This window comes from Schistocerca cancellata, chromosome 8 (assembly GCF_023864275.1).
Source record: "Schistocerca cancellata isolate TAMUIC-IGC-003103 chromosome 8, iqSchCanc2.1, whole genome shotgun sequence".
Taxonomy (NCBI): Eukaryota; Metazoa; Arthropoda; class Insecta; order Orthoptera; family Acrididae; genus Schistocerca; species Schistocerca cancellata.
The window spans coordinates 110,214,885-110,224,680 of record NC_064633.1 but is presented as its reverse complement, the minus strand read 5'-3'; the positions used below and the strand labels follow the sequence as shown (position 1 = coordinate 110,224,680).

The window sequence follows — 9,796 nt, the reverse complement described above, 5'->3', positions numbered from 1 at the left end:
TCAGCACAATCCAAGTCGAGTGTAACACCACAACGAATTCCTATCTCAACGGAGTATAAGATTGTTGAGACTCCTGCCAATGAAATGTACCTTCCAGTGACAGCTCTGACATTAGACTATTTGGAGCTGCGCATTGTGGACCAGAATAATCTGTCTTTTGACTTTCGTGGTGAGGAAATCATTGTACGATTACATCTAAGGCAGAATGGGCGTACGGTATAAAACCAGTGTGCGCAATCCACAGCACGTCACTTCACTACCGAACCGCAAAGTGATAACACGTGTGAACTATGAGTTTCTTAAATCAGTTGGCTTGAAACCCCGCAATCATGTCCTCGCTCAATATAAGCAGTCCAGTAAAGTATGTTGAGAGAGTTATACATCACGAATACTCCTCACATAAACCTTATGCTTCAACCACATTTAACCAGAACGGACAGATAATAACTCTTACATTCAAGTAGCTCAAGAGGAAAATGTCATCACAATCAGCAAGATAATATGGAAAATTCCACACATAAGTGTATCAGACGAGGAGTGTTTAAAGCTTTTGAAAGTCCTGAATTCTGGTACATTTCTATCACTGAAATTTCGCTTGTGGGAGGTTTTCGAGTACCAATTGTTACCAACTGCGAGCACACAAACATGGGCTGTTAAAACCTCTTCGAAGCTACAGACACCTAGATTCATCACACTTGCGTTTCAGACTGATAGAAGAGGGAATATAGCAAATGATTACACCGTGTTCGACAAATGCAAGTTAACTAATGCTAAAGACTTCCTGAATTCAGAATTATACCCATATGACAAATTACACCTGCAGTGGAATGCAAATGTATGAGTCTAACATATGACATGTATGCAAGATTTCATGCTTCTAGCTGTGAGTATGCTGAAGAAGAAGAAGGAGAGTGTCTACTCAGTCCACGGAAGTTCAAGGAGCTATTACCGATCATTGAAATCGACTGCTTGAAACAGAATGAGATAATTAAGTCTGAACCTACAGATGTGTGAACTGAATTTGAATCTTCGACAAATTCCCAGAACACACTGCTGCATATGCTCTAGTTCCACATGATTGTGTGATCAACTACTGCTCACTCACCAGTGTTGCGCAATGAGCTGTATAGATGAACAGATGCTGCACCATGCCTAGAGCATTCCACAATGGCATCTCAAGGTGTGAACATAATTGCAGATGCTCAGGGTTTCTATGATGGTGAGCGTAGACAGCTCATATTTAAAGATGTTCCATTCGTAGCATACATAGAAGATGTAGGAATAATAGAGACATTCTCAGCAAACATTGCATCACCGAGGTCTTTCAAGTGTGTGACGTGTGATAAGACACAGAAGAGTCAAAGTGGTTAACAATTCACTAGGATGATCCTGGCATACCCTATAAAGGTATGGTGACCTCACTTCAATTATTCAGCCTCACGGTTTACTACTACTCAAGACCTGGAATTCTACGGGTGTCCTTCTTTCCATCGACTCAAAAAGAAGAAGAAGATGTGTGAAAATAGTGTTGCTGTGTCTGCTTATGAAAATGTAAAATTACTTTTAAGTTGGATGAGAAATAAATGAATTTTTACCTCATAACCTCTGCGTTCTTTATTCAACCTGATTCCCGCTTACACAGTGCAGTTTTAACTGCATGCTGCTTCTGTGGTTTTCTTCAAGCACAGAAAACATAATTTTAGAATGTCTGCTATATATCATTGGAAGTGGACGCGCTCACTTGCCTCCTGCTCCCATAACCCAATCTGTACTGCATGATACGAGTGATTCCCTGCTACCATTCTATATATTTCGTTATCTTCCAACTTAAACTTTATCTCCTTAATAGCACTCATATTCAGCAAAAGTAATGTCATTTGTGACCTGCACAGCCTTTATATACATATACATGAATAATGCCACAAGGGACAGGTTTCGTGTAAATAAACACAACAAATACATATGGTGACGTATTTTTTCTTCGTTTATTCAGTTCACACAAATACAGAAAATTTTTTTGATGCACAATATAATTCTTTAGGTACAATGTAGTTTTCACTTACAATACAATATTCTTGAGGTATAAATTGACTCTACTGCTCCAATGCAGAAAACATTTTAACTTAAATGCTACCACAGTAACACTAGTAGCAAAGCTTTTTTAATAAATCTACGCTAAAAACGAATGTGGAGATACTTTCTTTACTACTAAATTCCACAGCCCCAGTAGTATAGCTTTTACAATAATTCTCATGGACTGTGCTCGCCTGGAATTAATTTCAACAGTCCCAATAGCAAAGGTTTTCAAGAACAATTCTGATGGACTGTGAACTATATAGGTATATATACATACACTTCAAAACTATTCTGACTTGCATGGCTAGCGGCAGGTGAAAAACTTAAAAGCTATTCGATTTACAAGATGCACATGGTGCGTAGATGTATATATTTACAGCCTACAAATACGTTGTGTATGAGCAAATAAATAAAGATATATGTATTATTTTCTGTATATGATTTCTAACATTTTTTTGTTTTTGCTTTTTTTATTTCTTTTTATCCTTTTTTCCACACATGCTCTATTTGGATCTATATTCACACTTACATAGTATACAAAAATATTTATACAACACACACACACACACATACACACACTCCAAATTACTTACACTGTGATAAAAGTGTCATACTACTAGTCTGCAGACACTCCCTCTTTCTCTCTCTCTCCCTGTCTCATTCTCTCTCCCTATCAATCAGGGTCCCCCACCCCTTCTCTCGCTACAAGCCAGTAGTGTGACTATGGGTGAGTTTCAGCCCCGTCATCACAAATGACCCTTTTATCGTCATGAGGCGACAGGTCGATTTTAGACTGCAGCACAGTGTACACCTCGAGCTCTTTCTATCCAGTACTGGTCTGCCGTACCATGTGCGGTGGCTGCGGTGCAGCATCGTGAACACTGACATACACGCACTGCAAATAGTCTTCCATAGGGGGAGTTCTCGATGCCATACGACTCACACCCCTAGCCCATCTCTGCGTGGCTCCTTCAAAAGTGCGACACGCATACCTATTTGAGCGTAGACCTACAAACTCCACAATTGGCAATCTATTCGCTTCGTCCTTCATAAGACCGATAACCTTCTAGTTCTCTGAAATAATACCATAAGGATTATCGTCCACGTATGAGGACCTGTCGAATTCATTACTGTGGTACCTCATTACTTCATATGGATCACAGTTCTTCACCCAGTAGATGAAGCTATCTGTGTCCATATAAAATAATTTAGGACCTGCAAAAGGAGTTTTTGCAAACTCATAATGAAAGCGGTACATGTAAAGTTTGGATAGGTTTAGTATGCACATCCCCACATAAATAGGTTTCATAAACTCTACTGCAGTCTTTTCCATCTCCACAGCAAAAAAGTTCTTATTGAATATGGTGACCTGCTTAAAATTCGGTTTGGCAATGCAATTTCTTACGCCATAACGCCCATCCCATTCGGTTCTAATCAAAATTTCACGTCGTTCCCTCAAATTCTCCATTGTTTTATCGAAAATTGAATTACTCATTAATTTTCAAAAATCTTACTCAATGTCACATGTCGTGGAAGCTCTCTGTCTCGTATTCAAATTAATATACTCATAACAAGTGGGAATGCTTTGAAGGAGATAGCCCAGGTGATTCTAACCAGCTCCATACCCAAGCTGAGGTACTGCTGGAGACTACAATAATGAATAATGTATCTCCAATTATCTCCAGAGTTGTCATCAGTTTTGGCGTGGAGCCACCTCGTGAAACTAGTTGCTCTGGACACAGTGGCAAATCGCCCTGCGCATCATGCACACTGCCTCCACCACATACCCTACATCAGAATCAGCTGCCATACCCTCCTGATTTTTCTACCTAATCCCTTGAATTCGTTTTCAGGCACCCATCGAAACTCACCAATCGGCAGTGATTGCTGCATGGCATAAGTTATTTACATCCAGGTACATTATGTAACTCGAACCAAGAGATGCGTTCAACCTGTCACCTATATGTGGTTTATATGCCTTCTCGTGCCTATGGACACACTGGCAAAGTCCCCCACAGATCACTCGCCCAAAGAAAGGAAGCATGTCAGCATAGATCAATAATTCAATGCTGCACTTCATTTTCTTGAGCACTGCATCCCAAGACAACCCAGTATCTGTGTAATAAAAGATGGGATCCAGAGAAAATGTGTCCATGCATAGAATTCGGAACTTCTCTAAAACATCAGTAAGGAAGCGCACGTCAGTGTCCATGTAAAGCCGTGCATACTCTCCTAAAGTGGAGATGATGGATTCCTGTCAGACGTTCTTGGCATGTTCATACTCTGCATCCATTATGGCAGCGCCTGCAATGTTGCTGGAGAATGCAGTCATGTCGGGTAGCCTGGTTTCTTTGAGTTTCGCCATACTATCCACATACTCACATGGGAAAATCCCCTTACAAGTTGAAGCTTTTTCTCGTCGGGAAATGCAGCTCGAGTGATATGCATATCCTACTGAGGTAGAGTTTCAACGAGTTTCTTGAGTGTCGCCTAAATAAAACATTGCGTATCACGGAAGAGGAGCGTAATTCTTGGCGTCATTCATTTGGAGAATGAAATGTATTTCTCGGTGCTCTCAAGTAGGACACTGAGCTGATCTTTCTCCGACCTGAAATGAGCCAAGTGTTCAACTAGAAAGTGAGTATCATACCCGCTTAAATTATGAAAGAAAACGGGTATTTGCCTTGGTAGGTGGTACTTCAAATTGCACGCATTGTGAACTGCCTCACGAACTTCCCCGTAAGATGACAGTGGTCCCTAAGAGGAGTTCCCGCTTTTCTGTCTAACGGCAGCCCACAGATAGGACAGTCAACGGCGTTACTATACAGATCTTCATTCTCCTTCGATTTGGTGATGGGAACGTAATCGCTGTAAAGCTTATCAACTTTCTGTGAAAATTTTTCGAGCTCAGTGAGCATCCAAACCGCAGGATTATCCCCGACATAAGATTTGTAGCGGTCAAGACTGGAAACATAGGTTGATATAATTTGATACACTGCCACATATGGCACATGTTTTTCTGTAAAGGTGCTGTGCGAGGCTGTAGGGTAACCTTCACAGCAGGTCAGAGAAGCGAGATGGCATTCACAGTCGGCGTATACTACAAACGGGCATCACTCCAGGTAGTGAGCATTCTTAAATCAATAGATAATGAACGATAGGGAGAAAATCTAATGTCCAAACGCTGGATTCTGTGGAAGTTAAATCAGCACAATTTTTTATGACAGCTTCTTAGTTCCACAGACGAGATGTTGACCTTTCTTTCTCAGGCTGCTATAGAACAACTTGAGTACAGCGATCGATAAATTAAGATATCCAAACGAACTGTACTTCATGAAATGAAGCACTGCTGGTCGATGAACATACGTGTTTCGGGTCCCTACATAATTATCATTGTGGATGTTGTAAGTGTGGTGTCACCGCCAGACACCACACTTGCTAGGTGGTAGCTTTAAATCGGCCGCGGTCCATTAGTACATGTCGGACCCGCGTGTCGCCACTGTCAGTAATTGCAGACTGAGCGCCACCACACGGCAGGTCTAGAGAGACGTACTAGCACTCGCCCCAGTTGTACGGACGACTTGCTAGCGACTACACTGACGAAGCCTTTCTCTCATTTGCCGAGAGATAGATAGAATAGCCTTCAGCTAAGTCCATGGCTACGACCTAGCAAGGCGTTATTAACCATATCTAGAGAGAGTCTCACTTGTATCATCAAGAATGCTGTATACAGATGATGGATTAAAGTTAAATATTTCAGCAGCTACGTACTTTTCTTTACAGCATTCATTACGTATCCTGTTTCAGACCTAGCGCCACCTGCGTGAGTTGACGCGTGCATTTCGGCCTCCTCTTGCCCCACAGTGTTGGCTCTTCTGCCAACACAACAGTAAGTTTGATAGCTGAGTAGGAAAATCGTACTGCAAAACGTTTGGCGCTATGGGTAATGAAATGATGGGCTTGTGATCACATGTCTGCATTCTTGAATATAGGTCGAATTAATATTTGTCAGCGCCGATGATGAGATGAAAATTGTTTATCATAGTGCTAGAACTATGCAAATAAGATATGAATGCTTGTAATCTCTACTAAAGGATTCCAGAAATCCTTCAATACCATTCTTTTCTAGAGTGAAAATGCCATAACTACAAGCAAGGGTAACAAAGGAGGCAGTGTGGATGAGATATGGAGCGGAACAATTAAGGTTCCAGTCCTAAATCCAAAGACTGACTTCTACATACTAACTTATTAATTAGGGGGTAAGCTGACCTTTGTACCACGAAAGTTGGTTGATTCATTTTGGGGAGGAGATCAAACAGCGAGGTCCTTGTTCCCATCGTATTAGGGAAGGATCGGAAAGGAAATCGACAGTGTCCTTTCAGAAGAAAATCCCGGCACTTGTTTGAAGCGATTTGGGTAAACCATGGAAAACATAAATCAGAATGGCTGGACGCAGGTTTGAACCATCGTCCTCCCGAATGCGAGTCCAGTGTGCTAACCATTGCGCTACTTCGCTCGGTTGCCATGTAAGGACGTGTTTAGAACAAAAATTTATTTGTATTAAGATCAGTCGAATTTGTCCAACTGCACCTTACGTCTGATGTGTAGCTGCAAATGAACTGTAAAATATTTCTGCCCTTAACCTCTCGAACCTTTCCTCCACCTATCAACCATGGATCTTGCCGCTGATGGGGTGGATTGGACTCCTCAGCTATACAGATAGCGGTACCGCAGTTGCAACCACAATAGAGGGACATCTGTTGAGAGGCTGGAAAGACGTGTAGTTTTTGAAGAGGGGAAGCAGCCTTTTCAGTAGGTCCATGGAAGCAGCCTGGACGACTGACTGTTCTGGCCTTGAAATATCAACCAAAATGCCTTGCTGTTCTGATACTGCAAACAGCTGAACACAAGGGGAAAATCAGGCTGTAATTATTCCCGAGAGCGTGCCGCCCTACTATATGACTAAACGATGATGACATCGCCTTGGGTAAAACATTCTGGAGCTGAGGTAGTTCCCCATTGCGGTCTTCGGGTGGGTACTGATCAGGCAGATGTCGTCATCAGGAGAAACTAAACCAGATTTCTACTTAAGGCAGCGGGGAATATTAGATTCCTTAATCGCGCCGGTAGGAAAGGAAACTTGAAAACGGAAAGAGATTGGTTGAATTTAGATATAATGGAAATTAGTGCAGTCCAAAGACAGGAGGAACGTGACTTCTGGTCAAGTAAATACAGAGTTATAAATAGAAGATCAAATAGCGGTAATGCTGGAGGAGGCTCCATAATAAATAACAAAACAGGAATGCGATTAAGCTACGATGAACAACGTAGTGAACGCGTCATCACTGCCAAAATAGACATAAAGCCAGCACCCGCCAAAGTAGTACTAGTTTGTATGCCAGCTAGCAACGCATATAGTGAAGGGTCTGAGGAAATGTATGACGAGATAAAAGAAATTATTCGCATAGTTAAGGTAATGTAGATGAATATGGAATGGGGGAAAGGAATGGAACAGGAAGCTGTCTTGCAGAATTATGCAGAGCATAATGTAATCATCGCTAACACTTGCTTTAAGAATCATGAAAGAAGATTGTACACATGGAGGAGACCTGGAGACAACGAAAGCTTTCAGACTAGTTATAAAATGATATGGCAGATATTTCATAAACAGATTTTAAACTGTAAGACATTCACAGTGAAAGATGTAAATTCTGACCAAAATTTATTGGTTGTGAACTGTAGATTACCGCTAAGGAAACTGCAAAACGGTAGGGAGATGGGACCTGGATAAGTCGAAAGAAACAGAATTTGTGGATACCATTAGGCAACTACTGTCTAGAGTAGGAAAATAAAGACACCAGAAGATGAATGGGTAGCTTTGAGAGATGAAATAGTGAAGGAGGCAGAGGATCAGACAGGTAAAACGACAAGGCCCAGAAGAAATCTTTGGATAACGTAAGAAATTTTGAATTTACCTGATGAAAGGTAGAAGTATAAAAATGCATTAAATGAATGAGAATACAAACATCTAAGAAATGAGATTGAGAGAAGTTCAAAATGGCTAAGCAGGAATTGCTAGAATGCAAATGTAAGGATTTAGAAGCACATTTCGCTAGCTGAAAGATAGACAACGCGTACAGGAAAATTAAAGAGACCTTTGAATGGAAGAGAAGTAGCTCTGTGATTACCAGCAGCTCAGATGGAAAACCAGTCCTAAGCAAAGAAGGAGTATGTACAGGGTATATAAAAGGGAGATGAAGGCAATGTTATAGAAATGGAACAGGACATAGTTGAAGATGCGATGGAAGACGGGAGATATGATACTTGACGGAAGACTGAAAAGCAATTGTCGACTTAGGTCCCCAGCGGTAGACGACTTTCCATCAAAGCTACTGATAGCCTTGGGAGAGCCAGTCATGACAATAATCTTCCATATGGTATTCAAGATGTATTAGACAAACGAAATACCCCCACACTTCAAGAAGAATGTAATATTTACAATTCCAACAGGTGTGAATATTACCGAACATTAGTTTAACAACGCGTTTTTTGCAAAATACTTACATAAATTCATTACAGGAGGATGGATTAGCTGTTAGAAACCGACATTGGGGAAGGTGAATGATTCCAGAGAAGTGCACTAACACTATAGGCAGCGCTGACCCTGCGATTTATCTCAGAAGATTAAGGAAAGATCAACTTACCTTTATAGCTTTTGTAGATTTAGAGAGAGAATTTGACCTCGTTGACAACCGTCTCTTTGAAAATCTGGAGGTAGCAGGAGTAAAATACTGTGGGCGAAATGCTATTTACAACTTGTACAGAAACCCGACCATAGACATAAGAATCGAGCAACATAAAAGGGATGATAAGGGGGTCAGACGGGATTGTAGCCTATGCGTTTAGTTATTCAATCTGTACCGTAACCACTCCGGCTACAGGCCACAAGTGGCCCATCAGGACCATCCGACCGCCATGTCATCCTCAGAGGAGGATGCGGATAGGAGGGGCGTGGGGTCAGCACACCACTCTCCCGGCCGGTATGATGGTATTATTGTCCGAAGCCGCTACTATTCGGTCGAGTAGCTCCTCAATTGGCGTCACAAGGCTGAGTGCACCCAGAAAAATGGCAACAGCGCATGGCGGCCTGGATGGTCACCCATCCAAGTGCCGACCATGCCCGACAGCGCTTAACGTCGGTGATCTCACGGGAACCGGTGTATCCACTGCGGCAAGGCCGTTGCCAATCTGTACAGTAAGCAAGCAGCAAAAGGAACCTTACAACATTTCGAGTGGGAATTAAAGTTCAGGAATAAGAAATAAAAACTTCGAGCTTCGCCGGTGGCATTGTAATTCTGTCAGAGAAAGCAAATGATTTGAAAGAGCTTTTGACTGGATTGGAAAGTGTCTTGAAAGTTGGATATAAGACGAACGCCAGCAAAAGCTAAAATAGTGTAATGGATGTAGTCGAATTGAATCAGGTAATCAGGTAATGCTGAGGGAATTAGGTTGGGAAACAAGACACTTAAAGTAATCGATGAGTCCTGTTATTTGGGCAGCAAAGTAACTGATGATGACAGAAGTAGAGTAGATATAAAATGTAGGGTGACAATGGCAAGAAAAGTATTTCTGAAATTCTTTTAAGATCGAATATAGATTTAATTGTCAGTAAATCTTTCCTGAAAGTATTAGTATGAAGCGTAGACATGGATGGAATTCA

At 41.5% G+C, this 9,796-nt stretch overlaps 1 pseudogene; it reads right to left on the bottom strand.

Moving 5' to 3' along the window:
• Positions 1–9,203: 9,203 nt before the first annotated feature.
• Positions 9,204–9,321, bottom strand: LOC126095850 (5S ribosomal RNA; annotated as a pseudogene).
• Positions 9,322–9,796: the final 475 nt, after the last annotated feature.